We start from the raw sequence: 18,839 nt of genomic DNA, 5'->3' as shown, positions 1-18,839 counted from the left end.
ATAGTGCCAATGTAGAAAATAATATAGGTGAAAAAAACTGAAAGCGCAAATTCACGGGAAGAAAGCGTATTGTGATGGTGAACCCACGGAGTCAATTCGTGCTTTATTAAATTATATTATGTAATTATTAGGGATTAGGGATTAGGGATTAGGGATAGGGATAGATATGGGTCCAAATTTGTTTCATGACATGTGGGCCCCCGGTGTGTAGTTTGTAGCACTTTAATTTGTGGGTCCAAATTTGTTCCATTCCAAGTGGACTATCGGTGTGTGGTTTCTTCCTCCATTTTCCCATTCATACACGGTGGGCGGCAAAACAAACTCGACTCGGCCGAAATCGATGTAGGCAAATATTTTCAATAGGGGCAGGTTTGTAACTTCACTCAGACGTGACACAACCACCCTACCTGTCAGCCCCGTTCATACACCGTGGGCGCCAACCACCCTCTCCTCGCCCGAAATCGCTCTGGGCAAATATTGGCGAGATGCGAGATTACCGTCGTATCCCAACCGACGAGACGTCCAAATTTTAAACGGGGGCTAAGTTCGTAACTTTCCCATATTTCAGACAGGCGCGTCCCAAAAATATGGTTCCCCGTACCTCTCCCTCCATTTTCCCATTCATACACCGTCCGCGCTAGAACACCATCCCCACACCAGCCTCCGTCCGCCACCCCATCCATCGCCGTCGTCCTCCACCACATCCATCGCCGCCGTCCTCCACCACATCCATCGCCACCGTCCTCCACCATGCCGGAGCACCTACCAAGACCGCGTCGTCCACTGCTAGAGATGGACGTTTCTCATCCACAGCGACGGACCAAGAGCCTTGCATCACGTCCTCTCGCTTCATCGGCGCCATCGTCCTCTTTGCCGGGGCCGCTCACACGACCTTCTCTTCCACCGCAACGGGACTTATCCCCCGATGCACCCATCTACCGTCGCAGATCTGCTTCAACGCCACCGACAGCCATCGCACCCCCGATGCCTACACGGCGCCGCAAGAGAGGTGGTACTTCATATCTCCTCAACTTTTTGATGTCAACCAGAAAATAGATCTTAACTTGGTTACTCTACTTTCTTTTCAGCTCTTAGAATTTAGTTCTTAGTTCGAAGCAAACAATGGCTGCTAAATATCATTTCTCCGGTTTCCCCCTTTTATGATCACTATACGATCAGAATACATGCTTCGTGTCATAATAGCACTACTCGACCCATCAAGCTAAACAAGCTTAGTTGTTCAAATACGAATCTGATATTATTAAAACAGATTCGTTTAATTGGTCAGCTAAATGTTCCTAAATTAGTTTCGAAAATGCATGTTCGCCGCTCGGGTGTGTATCTCTACAGGGTGCCCACGGTGGGCCGGCCCACCCTGGGATTTTGGGTCGTCCCAGGCCCCGATTCCCCTCTGTTCTGCTGCGCGCTTCCGATCTCTACTCGCCCCCAGCCGCCTGCCTCGCCGGCGACTTGTCGTCCCCGGACGGCATGACTCTAGGAGGAGACGCCGGACTAACAGGAGGTCAGGAGCCGCTCACCCAACAGCGTCACCGCTGCCCGAGCGCGCCGCCGTGCCTACCTTCCCAGTCTGTTCAGGGCTCAGGCGTGCAGCACCCACTAAGCCAACCCGATTTATCCTGAGATAAGTCCTCAACACTCAGCAGCCACTCCTCATCACCCATTTTCTAATTGATTCATTACTCATTAGGCAGGACTGTCATTACGGTTTGTTGTGTGCTCAGTGCTACCTACACTTAATGGTTCAGATGTATTTCGGTAATCTTTAGTACCTGTAAAGTTCACAGGGTTTTCAAAATTCCGGCCCTAGGAACAGACACTAGTCATTTTGGATTGTTGGTCGTAGTGACATTGACCCAGATTACTACTGCAAGCCAGGTTTGTTGAAAAATTTACTTGTCTTTCTTACTCATTCGATATAATATCCAATTATTCACGTCGATTAGTTGCAAACAATAAGTGCTAGACAAACTTCTTGATTCATATTTTGGACGGTCTCTTACTGCAGTTACAATTCTGCATACTTGTCCTAGTGAGCTCACAAGTAAATGATTGATTCACTACATCTATGCTTGCCTTGTCATATTTGTTGTCAATATTCTTTTAGGGTGGACCACCCTGTTTCTAAATACTGCAACCGTGGACATGAGTGAATAGTATTTCTCTATGTGATCTCTTCCATCATGTGTGGGCAACGAACACTACATTGTATAGAAAGAAAGTGTCATTTCCAGCTTTTACATAGGCTTCGATCTTTTACAGGGAATACAATCTGCCTACTTGCTTTGTGTCGCACTACCAACACTCCACCCTTGAAGCTAAACATTATGCCACTCATAATTCCTTAGTTTATTTGTTCAAATACGAATTTCATATAATTCTAATGTTCCTACTTCAGTTTTGAAATGTGTGTCTGCCTGTTATAGAGACATAAGGGGTTTGTATTTCTGTGTGTGGTCTGGTCAGCACGGTTGGGGGTGAACTTTGCATATGCAGGGGTTTATAGGGAGACACTCTTCGAGTTGAATCCGCAATGCATTCCATAGATAATCTGACTACTTTTTATGTTTTCATGAATCTCAGATTCTGAATAGCAGCATAATGATTATGAGCTTGCGCGCATGAAAAGAATAAAGCAGAACAATGCCATGGCTGTCAAACTTGGCATTAAGGGACTGAAATCAAGTCTGGATGCAATGCAATGCAAACGCTCTCCACCTACAGATTCATGCTCAGAATATGATCCTAACAGTGATTCTGAGCTAGAGGGAGACCTAAGTCAATGTAGCTCCCTAGTGGAGGAGTCAGAGGAAGATGCCCTATCTTATTCACCCATCAAGGTGCTTGCTCTAACTTTCCAAGGTTATATTTGTCGCACATATCTTGCAACTGATGATTTGCATTGCTTCTACTTTGTTGAACTGCCATTAGCTTAGTTTACACATCGTGTATGTGAATACGGCCTGCCTATCCATTTTCAGTACATATTCCATCTATCATCATACCATATTTATCCATTCAAATGATGTTCTTGTGTATCAGACGTTCAAAAGGAAGAGGGCGATTGCTGATCGTGGAGGAGCGCAAGCAAAGTATTTGGAAAAGGTAGTGGCACCTGATAAATCAAATAGCCCATTAGGTGTAGTTGCAATATCACCTGACCCACAAAACACCCCAACTCTATCAGACTCTAGCCCTACTACACTGGTCATTTCTGATGCCCCAACTCAGCAGACCCCAGCTGCAGCAAACATTATGATTATGCCAGTTGACATAGCACCAGCTCTACGACGCAAAACCCCCATTCCAGCAAAGAGTACACCAAATCCAGTTGCCAAATCCCTTTTCGCACCAGAGAGAGCCCCAATTGCAGCGAATAGGACCCCTGTTCCATTTCTTCCCAGTTTAGAAGACAAAGCTTATATTGTTGTCAGGAACTTTGTGCGCATCTTTCCTTCATGGAAAGATTATACCGCAGACACAGAACAATTTCCAGTCTTCCTCCGCAACTTACGCGTAAGTAATGTACTAATGTTATTCATGGTCATTACTGCATATGTTTCTGCTGACAGAAGACACAAGATTTCATTCTTTTAAATAGGTGAGGACCAAACTGGATTGTGAAGACGAGCAAGGGTTGGTTGCGCTTTTCAAGCACTCGTTGATGAAGTATCGTTCCTACCTGAGGCAAGCGCACTTCGATGGCAAGCCTCTAAACGAAATTTCTGTAAAGTCTCTGGTGCTACATTTATCCAACGGTGACTGGAATAATCTTGTTACACATTGGTCTCGGCTGCAGCTTAAGGTACTATCTATGATATCACATCACAATTTGAACTACATTTCTGCATTTGCATTAACGTCTCACTTGTATGAAAACTGTTAGCAGGAGAACACTCGTTCTCAAGGGACCACAAAATCTCGCAACTATACTGCACACTGCATTGCTCTTGTGAGTACCTCTTGCCCTGTATGACCATACTTACTTTCATAGCTGTTTGATTGTGTAGCATCACTGCACATGTTAGCCTCGTTATCGTCCATTTGGTGGACATTATAAGATCCGTATGGACTCTTACATAAATTTAGAATCAACCCAATGCTTTTGAAGAGGTTTAGCTCTGCAGTCCTCTTGTAAGGACTGAACGTTGTCTATGACTGTACTTACATTAACAGCTACTCCCTCCGTCCCATAATATAAGAACGTTTTGTACTGTACACCAGTGTTCAAAACACTCTTGTATTATGGGAAGAGGGATTGGTTCATTGTGTAGCATTCTGATCTTATCTCCCTCGCCCACCATTTACTAAAAAAGATCAGATCTATATTTAATCTTACCAAAAAGTAGAATACACAGACAATGCCAGTGCAGAAGTGTAGCCCATTGCTCTTGTCAGTACATTTTGTCCTGTAATGCTTGTACTTCCAGGGATTGGTAGTTGATTATGTAGCATCAGTCTGCATCTTATCTTCATTATCCTCTATCCCTTCCAGTATTATCGTATCTATAATTACTCTCTACAAAATGTAGAGTACAGGCAATGCTTATAAGAAGATTCTATGCTGAAATTCTTGAGTTATCCTTCCCTTGACACGGAGAAGGGCATTATAAAGCCGGTGTTAACTGTTAATGTAAGTCAGTCCTTCTAAAGCCTTTATCCTCAACTGCTATTTAATTTTCTCATACTCCCTATCGTTTACTACTGTTTAGTTTGTTGTTTCTACCAAAATGCATGTTCGCAAGAACCGTAAGTTCTAAGTTTTACTTGTAAAACCAAATTCCTTATTCACACCATGCATGTTACTCAATACTCCCTATAAGTATGCTTGTTTTTGTGGATCTATAATCCAGTGTGTGGTGAAGCAGCCCACATTTGCACCTTGTCATCTCCTGTTTTATCTTACCGATGTGGCTGATGATATGAACAACATGCCATGCACATTAACCAAAATAGATACAATGATTTTCTTTGCCCTTCATCTATGTTTGTTATGTTGACATGGTAATCCAATAGTGTGGTGAAGCTCCCCGCATTATGAACAATGCCAAATTATGCTATTGATATTTTGAACTTACTCTTTATTTTCTAATTTGAAATTGGATGGAATTGACAGCACAGTTATCATCTTTGTTTATACACGTGCAAAACCTGTCATCCCTCTGCTTTGTTTCAGGGTGATATGCTTGATGCATGCACAAGTCTACTGAAGGCTGTGCGACAAACCCAACATATATTGAAGCAAAGAAGGCAAAACATCTTGAAGATAGCGAGACAACCCCAAAGTCTTGTCTTGATGCAGTGTTCAAGTTACTTGAGGCTAGCAGTCAGACAAGCTCACAGAATTTGTTGTATGAATCAGTTCGACTTCTTCAGTCCCAAGTTCTAGCAGAAAGGCATTCTGCAACTCAACTTCGACTTGAAGTCCTATCTCTAAGAAAGATTGCGGAGAACACCAATGAGAACCTCATCGCTAAACAGCTACACCTGGAAGCTATGACCGACATGCTAGGCCGGTCTCACAGCCTTGCTCAGCAGCTTGCGCAGCAGTTCTCGCGCAAGGCTAACCTTTCTTGAACTGTCTTGGAAGTGGTCTCGGTTCAGTATTATTTTGTTACGCTGCAATGGTGCCCAGTTTTTGTAATCTGCTTCTTCGTTGCACTTTATGATCACTGGTGGCGAACTTCGATGCCCAGTGGATGTAATATACCATAAATCCTTTATTGTATAGTGTAGGTTTATTCTTAGTTACTATGCCGTAATTTCTTTATTGTATAGAGTAGGTTTGTTCTTAATTCCTACTAGTTACTGCCATCATTCGCTATCTGAAAAAAAATCAGATGTAGTCGATGTTGGGGAACGTAGTAATTTCAAAAAAATTCCTACGCACACGCAAGATCATGGTGATGCATGGCAACGAGAGGGGAGAGTGTTGTCCACGTACCCTCGTAGACCGAAAGCGGAAGCGTTAACACAACGCGGTTGATGTAGTCGTACGTCTTCACGATCCGACCGATCAAGTACCGAACGTACGGCACCTCCGAGTTCAGCACACGTTCAGCTCGATGACGTCCCTCGAACTCCGATCCAGCCGAGTGTTGAGGGAGAGTTTCGTCAGCACGACGGCGTGGTGACAATGATGATGTTCTACCGACGCAGGGCTTCGTCTAAGCACCGCTACGATATTATCGAGGTGTAATATGGTGGAGGGGGGCACCGCACACGGCTAAGAGATCGTTGATCAATTGTGTGTCTAGAGGTGCCCCCTGCCCCTGTATATAAAGGAGCAAGGGGGGGTTCTGCCGGCCAAGGGGAGAGGCGCGCCAGGAGGAGTCTTGCTCCTACCGGGAGTAGGACTCCCCCCTTTTCCATGTTGGACTAGGAGAGAGAGGGGGAAGAGGTGGAGGGGAGGAAGGAAAGGAGGGGCGCCGCCCCCCTCTCCTTGTCCTATTCGGACTGGGGGGAGGGGCGTGCGGCCCTGCCCTGGCCTCCTCTCCTCTCTTCCACCTAGGCCCACTAAGGCCCATTAAGTTACCGGGGGGTTCCGGTAACCTCCCGGTACTCCGGAAAAATCCCGATTTCACCCGGAACACTTCCGATATCCAAACATAGGCTTCCAATATATCGATCTTTATGTCTCGACCATTTCGAGACTCCTCGTCATGTCTGTGATCACATCCGGGACTCCGAACAACCTTCGGTACATCAAAACATATAAACTCATAATATAACTGTCATCGTAACGTTAAGCGTGCGAACCCTACGGGTTCGAGAACTATGTAGACATGACCGAGACACCTCTCCGGTCAATAACCAATAGCGGAACCTGGATGCTCATATTGGTTCCCACATATTCTACGAAGATCTTTATCGGTCAGACCGCATAACAACATACGTTGTTCCCTTTGTCATCGGTATGTTACTTGCCCGAGATTCGATCGTTGGTATCTCGATACCTAGTTCAATCTTGTTATTGGCAAGTCTCTTTACTCGTTCCGTAATACATCATCCTGCAACTAACTCATTAGTTACAATGCTTGCAAGGCTTATAGTGATGTGTATTACTGAGTGGGCCCAGAGACACCTCTCCGACAATCGGAGTGACAAATCCTAATCTCGAAATACGCCAACCCAACAAGTACCTTTGGAGACACCTGTAGAGCACCTTTATAATCACCCAGTTACGTTGTGACGTTTGGTAGCACACAAAGTATTCCTCCGGTAAACGGGAGTTACATAATCTCATACTCATAGGAACATGTATAAGTCATGAAGAAAGCAATAGCAACATACTAAATGATCGAGTGCTAAGCTAACGGAATGGGTCAAGTCAATCACATCATTCTCCTAATGATGTGATCCCGTTAATCAAATGACAACTCATGTCTATGGCTAGGAAACATAACCATCTTTGATCAACGAGCTAGTCAAGTAGAGGCATACTAGTGACACTCTGTTTGTCTATGTATTCACACAAGTATTATGTTTCCGGTTAATACAATTCTAGCATGAATAATAAACATTTATCATGATATAAGGAAATAAATAATAACTTTATTATTGCCTCTAGGGCATATTTCCTTCAGTCTCCCACTTGCACTAGAGTCAATAATCTAGATTACACAGTAATGATTCTTACACCCATGGAGTCTTGGTGCTGATCATGTTTTGCTCGTGGAAGAGGCTTAGTCAACGGGTCTGCAACATTCAGATCCGTATGTATCTTGCAAATTTCTATGTCTCCCACCTGGACTAAATCCCGGATGGAATTGAAGCGTCTTTTGATGTGCTTGGTTCTTTTGTGAAATCTGGATTCCTTTGCTAAGGCAATTGCACCAGTATTGTCACAAAAGATTTTCATTGGACCCGATGCACTAGGTATGACACCTAGATCGGATATGAACTCCTTCATCCAGACTCCTTCATTTGCTGCTTCTGAAGCAGCTATGTACTCCGCTTCACACGTAGATCCCGCCACGACACTTTGCTTAGAACTGCACCAACTGACAGCTCCACCGTTCAATGTAAACACCTATCCGGTCTGCGATTTAGAATCTTTCGGATCAGTGTCAAAGCTTGCATCAACGTAACCATTTACGATGAGCTCTTTGTCACCTCCATAAACGAGAAACATATCCTTAGTCCTTTTCAGGTATTTTAGGATGTTCTTGACCGCTGTCCAGAGATCCACTCCTGGATTACTTTGGTACCTCCCTGCTAAACTTATAGCAAGGCACACATCAGGTCTGGTACACAACATTGCATACATGATAGAGCCTATGGCTGAAGCATAGGGAACATCTTTCATCTTCTCTCTATCTTCTACAGTGGTCGGGCATTGAGTCTTACTCAATCTCACACCTTGTAATACAGGCAAGAACCCTTTCTTTGCTTGATCCATTCTGAACTTCTTCAAAACTTTGTCAAGGTATGTGCTTTGTGAAAGTCCAATTAAGCGTCTTGATCTATCTCTATAGATCTTGATGCCCAATATATATGCAGCTTCACCGAGGTCTTTCATTGAAAAACTCTTATTCAAGTATCCCTTTATGCTATCCAGAAATTCTATATCATTTCCAATTAGCAATATGTCATCCACATATAATATCAGAAATGCTACTGAGCTCCCACTCACTTTCTTGTAAATACAGGCTTCTCCAAAAGTCTGTATAAAACCAAATGCTTTGATCACACTATCAAAGCGTTTATTCCAACTCCGAGAGGCTTGCACCAGTCCATAAATGGATCGCTGGAGCTTGCACACTTTGTTAGCTCCCTTTGGATCGACAAAACCTTCCGGTTGCATCATATACAACTCTTCTTCCAGAAATCCATTCAGGAATGCAGTTTTGACATCCATTTGCCAAATTTCATAATCATAAAATGCGGCAATTGCTAACATGATTCGGACAGGCTTAAGCATCGCTACGGGTGAGAAGGTCTCATCGTAGTCAATCCCTTGAACTTGTCGAAAACCTTTCGCAACAAGTCGAGCTTTATAGACAGTAACATTACCGTCAGCGTCAGTCTTCTTCTTGAAGATCCATTTATTTTCAATGGCTTGCCGATCATCGGGCAAGTCAACCAAAGTCCATACTTTGTTCTCATACATGGATCCCATCTCGGATTTCATGGCCTCAAGGTATTTTGCGGAATCTGGGCTCACCATCGCTTCTTCATAGTTTGTAGGTTCGTCATGGTCTAGTAACATAACCTCCAGAACAGGATTACCGTACCACTCTGGTGCGGATCTTAATCTGGTTGACCTACGAGGTTCAGTAATAACTTGATCTGAAGTTTCATGATCATTATCATTAACTTCCTCACTAATTGGTGTAGGTGTCCCAGAAACTGGTTTCTGTGATGATCTACTTTCCAATAAGGGAGCATGTACAGTTACCTCATCAAGTTCTACTTTCCTTCCACTCACTTCTTTCGAGAGAAACTCCTTCTCTAGAAAGGATCCATTCTTAGCAACGAATGTCTTGCCTTCGGATCTGTGATAGAAGGTGTACCCAACAGTCTCCTTTGGGTATCCTATGAAGACACATTTCTCCGATTTAGGTTCGAGCTTATCAGGTTGAAGTTTCTTCACATAAGCATCGCAACCCCAAACTTTAAGAAACGACAACTTTGGTTTCTTGCCAAACCATAGTTCATAAGGCGTCGTCTCAACGGATTTCGATGGTGCCCTATTTAGAGTGAATGCAGCCGTCTCTAAAGCATAACCCCAAAACGATAGCGGTAATCAGTAAGAGACATCATAGATCGCACCATATCTAGTAAAGTACGATTACGACGTTCGGACACACCATTACGTTGTGGTGTTCCGGGTGGCGTGAGTTGCGAAACTATTCCGCATTGTTTCAAATGTAGGCCAAACTCATAACTCAAATATTCTCCTCCACGATCTGATCGTAGAAACTTTATTTTCTTGTTACGATGATTTTCAACTTCGCTCTGAAATTCTTTGAACTTTTCAAATGTTTCAGACTTATGTTTCATTAAGTAGATATACCCATATCTGCTCAAATCATCTGTGAAGGTGAGAAAATAACGATATCCGCCACGAGCCTCAATATTCATCGGACCACATACATCTGTATGTATGATTTCCAACAAATTAGTTGCTCTCTCCATAGTTCCGGAGAACGGTGTTTTAGTCATCTTGCCCATGAGACACGGTTCGCAAGTACCAAGTGATTCATAATCAAGTGATTCCAAAAGTCCATCATTATGGAGTTTCTTCATGCGCTTTACACCGATATGACCTAAACGGCAGTGCCACAAATAAGTTGCACTATCATTATCAACTCTGCATCTTTTGGCTTCGACATTATGAATATGTGTGTCACTACTACCGAGTTTCATTAAAAATAGACCACTTTTCAAGGGTGCATGACCATAAAAGATATTACTCATATAAATAGAACAACCATTATTCTTTGATTTAAATGAATAACCGTCTCGCATTAAACAAGATCCAGATATAATGTTCATGCTCAACGCTGGCACCAAATAACAATTATTTAGGTCTAATACTAATTCCGAAGGTAGATGTAGAGGTAGCGTGCCGACGGCGATCACATCGACTTTGGAACCGTTTCCCACGCGCATCGTCACCTCGTCCTTGGCCAGTGTTCGCTTAATCCGTAGTCCCTGTTTCGAGTTGCAAATATTAGCAACAGAACCAGTATCAAATACCCAGGTGCTACTGGGAGCTCTGGTAAGGTACACATCAATAACATGTATATCACATATACCTTTGTTCACCTTTCCATCCTTCTTATCCGCCAAATACTTGGGGCAATTCCGCTTCTAGTGACCAGTCTGCTTGCAGTAGAAGCACTCAGTCTCAGGCTTAGGTCCAGATTTGGTTTCTTCTCCTGAACAACAACTTGCTTGCTGTTCTTCTTGAAGTTCCCCTTCTTCTTGCCTTTGCCCTTTTTCTTGAAACTAGTGGTCTTATTGACCATCAACACTTGATGCTCCTTTTTGATTTCTACCTCCGCTGCCTTTAGCATTGCGAAGAGCTCGGGAATTGTCTTATTCATCCCTTGCATGTTATAGTTCATCACGAAGCTCTTGTAGCTTGGTGGCAGTGATTGAAGAATTCTGTCAATGACGCTATCATCCGGAAGATTAACTCCCAGTTGAATCAAGTGATTGTTATACCCAGACATTTTGAGTATATGCTCACTGACAGAACTATTGTCTTCCATCTTGCAGCTGTAGAACTTATTGGAGACTTCATATCTCTCAATCCGGGCATTTGCTTGAAATATTAACTTCAACTCCTGGAACATCTCATATGCTCCATGACATTCAAAACGTCGTTGAAGACCCGGTTCTAAGCCGTAAAGCATGGCACACTGAACTATTGAGTAGTCATCAGCTTTGCTCTGCCAGACATTCATAACCTCTGGTGTTGCTCTTGCAGCAGGCCTGGCACCCAGCAGTGCTTCCAGGACGTAATTCTTCTATGCAGCAATGAGGATAATCCTCAAGTTACGGACCCAGTCCGTGTAATTGCTACCATCATCTTTCAACTTTGCTTTCTCAAGGAACGCATTAAAATTCAACGGAACAACAGCACGGGCCATCTATCTACAATTAACATAGACAAGCAAGATACTATCAGGTACTAAGTTCATGATAAATTTAAGTTCTATTAATCATATTACTTAAGAACTCCCACTTAGATAGACATCCCTCTAATCATCTAAGTGATTACGTGATCCAAATCAACTAAACCATAACCGATCATCACGTGAAATGGAGTAGTTTTCAATGGTGAACATCACTATGTTGATCATATCTACTATATGATTCACGCTCGACCTTTCGGTCTCAGTGTTCCGAGGCCATATCTGCATATGCTAGGCTCGTCAAGTTTAACCTGAGTATTCTGCGTGTGCAAAACTGGCTTGCACCCGTTGTAGATGGACGTAGAGCTTATCACACCCGATCATCACGTGGTGTCTGGGCACGACGAACTTTGGCAACGGTGCATACTCAGGGAGAACACTTTTATCTTGAAATTTTAGTGAGAGATCATCTTATAATGCTACCGTCAATCAAAGCAAGATAAGATGCATAAAAGATAAACATCACATGCAATCAATATAAGTGATATGATATGGCCATCATCATCTTGTGCTTGTGATCTCCATCTCCGAAGCACCGTCATGATCACCATCGTCACCGACGCGACACCTTGATCTCCATCGTAGCATCGTTGTCGTCTCGCCAGCTATTGCTTTTACGACTATCGCTACCGCTTAGTGATAAAGTAAAACAATTACATGGCGATTGCATTGCATACAATAAAGCAACAACCATATGGCTCCTGCCAGTTGCCGATAACTCGGTTACAAAACATGATCATCTCATACAATAAAATATAGCATCATGTCTTGACCATATCACATCACAACATGCCCTGCAAAAACAAGTTAGACGTCCTCTACTTTGTTGTTGCAAGTTTTACGTGGCTGCTACGGGCTTAGCAAGAACCGTTCTTACCTACGCATCAAAACCACAACGATAGTTTGTCAAGTTGGTGTTGTTTTAACCTTCGCAAGGACCGGGCGTAGCCACACTCGGTTCAACTAAAGTGAGAGAGACAGACACCCGCCAGTCACCTTTAAGCAACGAGTGCTCGCAACGGTGAAACCAGTCTCGCGTAAGCGTACGCGTAATGTCGGTCCGGGCCGCTTCATCTCACAATACCGCTGAACCAAAATATGACATGCTGGTAAGCAGTATGACTTATATCACCCACAACTCACTTGTGTTCTACTCGTGCATATAACATCAACGCATAAAACCAGGCTCGGATGCCACTGTTGGGGAACGTAGTAATTTCAAAAAATTTCCTACGCACACGCAAGATCATGGTGATGCATAGCAACGAGAGGGGAGAGTGTTGTCCACGTACCCTCGTAGACCGAAAGCGGATGCGTTTACACAACGCGGTTGATGTAGTCGTCCGTCTTCACGATCCGACCGATCAAGTACCGAACGTACGGCGCCTCTGAGTTCAGCACACGTTCAGCTCGATGACGTCCCTCGAACTCCGATCCAGCCGAGTGTTGAGGGAGAGTTTCGTCAGCACGACGGCGTGGTGACAATGATGATGTTCTACCGACGCAGGGCTTCGCCTAAGCACCGCTACGATATTATCGAGGTGTAATATGGTGGAGGGGGGCACCGCACACGGCTAAGAGATCGTTGATCAATTGTGTGTCTAGAGGTGCCCCCTGCCCCCGTATATAAAGGAGCAAGGGGGGGTTCTGCCGGCCAAGGGGAGAGGCGCGCCAGGAGGAGTCCTGCTCCTACCGGGAGAAGGACTCCCCCCTTTTCCATGTTGGACTAGGAGAGAGAGGGGGAAGAGGTGGAGGGGAGGAAGGAAAGGAGGGGCGCCGCCCTCCTCTCCTTGTCCTATTCGGACTGGGGGGGAGGGGCGTGCGGCCCTGCCCTGGCCTCCTCTCCTCTCTTCCACCTAGGCCCACTAAGGCCCATTAAGTTACCGGGGGGTTCCGGTAACCTCCCGGTACTCCGGAAAAATCCTGATTTCACCCGGAACACTTCCAATATCCAAACATAGGCTTCCAATATATCAATCTTTATGTCTCGACCATTTCGAGACTCCTCGTCATGTCCGTGATCACATCCGGGACTCCGAACAACCTTCGGTACATCAAAACATATAAACTCATAATATAATTGTCATCGTAACGTTAAGCGTGCGGACCCTACGGGTTCGAGAACTATGTAGACATGACCCAGACACCTCTCCGGTCAATAACCAATAGCGGAACCTGGATGCTCATATTGGTTCCCACATATTCTACGAAGATCTTTATCGGCCAGACCGCATAACAACATACGTTGTTCCCTTTGTCACCGGTATGTTACTTGCCCGAGATTCGATCGTTGGTATCTCGATACCTAGTTCAATCTCGTTACTGGCAAGTCTCTTTATTCGTTCCGTAATACATCATCCCGCAACTAACTCATTAGTTACAATGCTTGGAAGGCTTATAGTGATGTGTATTACTGAGTGGGCCCAGAGACACCTCTCCGACAATCGGAGTGACAAATCCTAATCTTGAAATACGCCAACCCAACAAGTACCTTTGGAGACACCTGTAGAGCACCTTTATAATCACCCAGTTACGTTGTGACGTTTGGTAGCACACAAAGTGTTCCTCCGGTAAACGGGAGTTGCATAATCTCATAGTCATAGGAACATGTATAAGTCATGAAGAAAGCAATAGCAACATACTAAACGATCTAGTGCTAAGCTAACGGAATGGGTCAAGTCAATCACATCATTCTCCTAATGATGTGATCCCGTTAATCAAATGACAACTCATGTCTATGGCTAGGAAACATAACCATCTTTGATCAACGATCTAGTCAAGTAGAGGCATACTAGTGACACTCTGTTTGTCTATGTATTCACACAAGTATTATGTTTCCGGTTAATACAATTCTAGCATGAATAATAAACATTTATCATGATATAAGGAAATAAATAATAACTTTATTATTGCCTCTAGGGCATATTTCCTTCAGTCGACCGGGCCGAGACATTCGCCTCTAACGGGCCTGGTGTTTAGCGGGCCACAATTGGGCCGGCCTGCATCATTCTTGGGCCCGAATGATTGGGGCCTTCACACTTTGCGCGAGGCCCACAACTTACAACGACCTATATTTTAGTTGGGCCTTTTGTGGACCCAGCGCTTAGTTTGGCCCAGGTAGCGTTGGGCCATTAACAGGCTGAATATTGTACTGGCATGTTACGGCACTGATGAAACCATGGGCCTTTAGCAGGCCGAAATGCATATTGGGCCTCAATTTTCACTAGTCGTCGACGGGCCTTCAGCAGGCTAAAATGTAAACCGGGCCTTTTTGGGCCCAGTTATATCACGGGCAGTTACCAGGCCGAAACATATCTCGGGCTTTACTTGGCCCACTGATATCATGGGCCTTTAAGAGGCCGAAAGCTTAATACAGACATCAACAGGCCGAATTATGGGACAGGCCTTTAACAGGCCCAAAGTCACGTTGGGCTTAACTGTTGCCACCTTTATCACGGGCCGTTAGTGGGCCCGATGTCTCGTCGGATCATATATGGCCCATGGGCAGCACGGGCCATTCCCAGGCCGAAAGTCAAACCGTGCTGAAATGGGCCCATGTCTACATCGGGCCTCTAACAGGCCGAAAGTCACTAGGCTGTAATTGGGCCCAAATATTCAGCGAACAATTAACGGGCCAGATCTGGCTTCGGGCCGTAAATGGGCCCAAATATTCGGCGAACAATTAACGGGCCAGATCTGGCTTCGGGCCGTAAATGGGCCTTTATTAAGCAGGTCGTTATTGGGCTGGCCCACTAGTACCTGAGTAAGTACTACGGGCCTTTGACTGGGCCGGCCTTTTTAACCTATATGGGCCTCTGTTGGGCCGTGCCACGTGTCGACGTATCATAGGCGCTTTGGGTCCAATGAGTGGATGACATCTGTCCCAACGGTGAGCCGACATGTGTTTCCTCCAGCCAATGATGATTTTACACGTGGAAAATCCCCATTGGTCGGGGCTGTTAACGGGTTATCGGATCCAAAGCCGGACCCGGTAGCTTAACGGCGTTCCATTACGGTGGATGCCACGTGTCGGTCACCCTTGACGAAAGCACTTCTGTGATGCGCGATTTATTGTCATGGAAGTGGACACTTCCGTGATGATAATTTTGGTAATGTCATGGAACACTTCTACGACAGCACATGTATGACTATCTTGATTCTGTCATAAATTTATCATGGATGTACATGCATGACAGAAAATGTGACCTACTGTGACAAACACGTATCATCACGGAAGTGTCTTTTTTTGTAGTGATCCCCCCCCCCGAGGTGCATGCTCTAACTTGGCAGGGTTATGTTGCTCATATCGTGCGTATGGTATCTTGCATTGCTGTGTCATTTGCTTAGTTTAGACATGATTTGTGTGAATGCCACCTGTTTAGTGTCTAATTACTATATATGTGAATTATGCAATGCCATCTTTTTGCAAGACATTATATATGTGAATTATGCAATGATCTTGTTGCAAGGCATTATATATGTGAATTATGCAATGCCATGCTGTTTAGCCAAGCGTCATATATGTGAATTATATCATGCCGTCCTTTTTTTGTATTTCTCATTGCTTTTGTCGACAATGTTTGTATATTCAACTGCTCTTCCTGTGCATCAGCCATTTGAATTGGTGATGGAGAAATATGGAGTGAAAACAAGGTCTTCAGAGCAAACAATGCTACCTGGTGAAGCAAATATGTTGCTGGTTACAGATAGCTCTTCAGAGGAGGATTCATAGGCAGATGACCAGTCCTATTATCCCCCTGAGGTGTATGCTCAAACTTGGCAGGGTTATATTACTCATATCATGCATATGTTGTATTGCAATGCTTAGTTTTTACATCATATACACGATATTGAATGCCATCTCCTTAGTTGACACATCATATATGCGATTGCCCTCTGCTCACTTCCTTAGTATATAAATCATATATTTGAATTATATCATGCCATGATGTTTACATAGACAGCATGTATCTGAATTATGGCATGCCAACCCATTTTCTAAAGACATAATATAGTTATATCATCTCATCTTGTTCACATAGTCATCATATTTTGAATTATGTCATTCTATCCGTGAATTATATCATGCCATCATGTTTCCATCAACGGCATGTTTGTGATTTATGGCATGCCAACCACTTTAATAGACACATCGTATAGTTATATCATGTCATCCTGTTTACATAGTCATCATATTTTGAAGTATGTCATTCTATCCTGTTTAGTTAGCCATCATACATGTGAAATTGTGTCATGCTATCCTGTTTAATTAGCCATCATATATTTGAAATTATGTCCTGCTATTCTGTTTGGTTAGACAACATAAATGTGAATTATTTCATGCCCTGTTTTCTTCCCTACTATCCATTGCACCTGTCTATCTTACAATGTTTGTACATTCAATTACTTTTCTTGTTTATCAGCCATTTCAATTGGAGGGGGTGATGGCAGTATCTGTGGGAGTAAAAACACGGTCTTCAGAAAAGATCGTGCTACCTGTCGATGGATATAGAACCACAGTTGTACTTGCCCAAGAACCAGCCCCACCACACATAACTCAGACTCACGCAGATTGTACCCCTACCCAGTTGGACAGAGAACCAGCTACACCCCTTCTAACCCCAACCCCAGCAGATAGTAACCCAGTTCCCGTTGACACATCACCATCTCCACCACAGAGCACCCAAACACGAGCAGTTAATAAGGAAACTGCAGTGCCCAAAGCACGAGGACCACCACTCTGAACCCCAAGTCAACGCTTAAAGTAGAAGAGAATTGTTCTCAGGTCACGTTCCGTAGCTATGGTTCATACTACTTTGCTCTTGCATCACTGTATTTACTCATACCAACTAATTTCAAATTTGAAGGATGCAATTGAAACTCTAATGGGGCAACAGGTGTATTTTAAACCTGTTTCTTTAACGTGTTTGCTGTTGTAACTTGCTCTATGTTGATTTCAGTTTCAATTGAATAAACAGTTATGTTCTCATGCCATGCACATTACAAGTGTTGTTATTGCTGTGTAGTTTCCCACACTTATATTATGTCTATGCTGCTTTGTCTTAAATAGATATGATTCGAACTGTATCTATCTTGATTTGGCAACATAAACTAGAATGATATAGACCATACAGTGACCATACTACATAGATATATGTTTGTTTCATGTTGTTATCCTGTCCACCTTACTACTGAACTGGTTTACCAAAATGAGTTTCGTATACTACATTGTAAACCTGTGATGTGTTTGTTTGTTTCTCCTTTACAACGCGGATAAAATATTGGAGAAGAGTACCCCGTTATGCAATGGTTAAGGAAGTAATGCAGATCAGGTTCAAGATAGTGAGACATCCCTGTTGTTCTCCAAGAAAGCTGATAAAAACTATATTGAAGACACTGAGACAACCCCAAAGTCTTGTCTTGATGTAGTGTTCGAGTTACTGGCTACTACTGCTGGCACTAGCTCTTCGAACTCGCTGCCTGAATCAGTTCGGCTTCTTGAGTCTCAACTTCAAGTTGAAAGACATCGATCAGATGTTATGCGACAGGAAGCCGAAGGACTGAAGAAGTCCCTGCAGAATTCAGATGCATACTTTCTGGTGCAACAGCAAGTGCTGGAGGATTTAAGCGCCAAACAAGAGAAAGTTAATAAGCTTGCTAAGCATCTTGCAGCATTATGGGTACCCAGGATATTGTTTCTTGAGCTCTTCTGAAGTGGTCTCAGTTCTGGACTTGTTTTGCTGCGACATTTATATGCTGCTTTGTTCCCTATATTTGCACTTGTGGCGAACTTTGATGCCCAGTGGATGTAATATGTGTAATAGCCGTGATAGCCTAGCGTAAGTTGCTTGCTTATTTATTTTCGTTGTCTTGTTTATTTGTTTTCTTGTAGTCAGTGCAGTTCTTTTTCCGCGGTTTGCTAGTGGCTGGAATAACCTATTTTTAAAACTAGGCCACATTAACAATGGGCTACATAATTACTGTAGTTAACATGGGCCTCCTACGGGCCGTAGAAACAATGGGCCTTCTAAGGGCCGTAGAAACAATGGGCCTTCTACGGGGCGTAGACACAATGGGCCTTCTATGGGCCGTATCATCAATGGGCCTTCTACGGGCCGTATGATCGGTTGGCCAAACATGGGCCAATAACAGACCACATTATGGTCGTAAATG

Source organism: Triticum aestivum, chromosome 1D, assembly GCF_018294505.1.
Source record: "Triticum aestivum cultivar Chinese Spring chromosome 1D, IWGSC CS RefSeq v2.1, whole genome shotgun sequence".
Lineage (NCBI taxonomy): Eukaryota > Viridiplantae > Streptophyta > Magnoliopsida > Poales > Poaceae > Triticum > Triticum aestivum.
The sequence above is the reverse complement of the archived record's forward strand: the minus strand, read 5'-3'. Positions refer to the sequence as shown.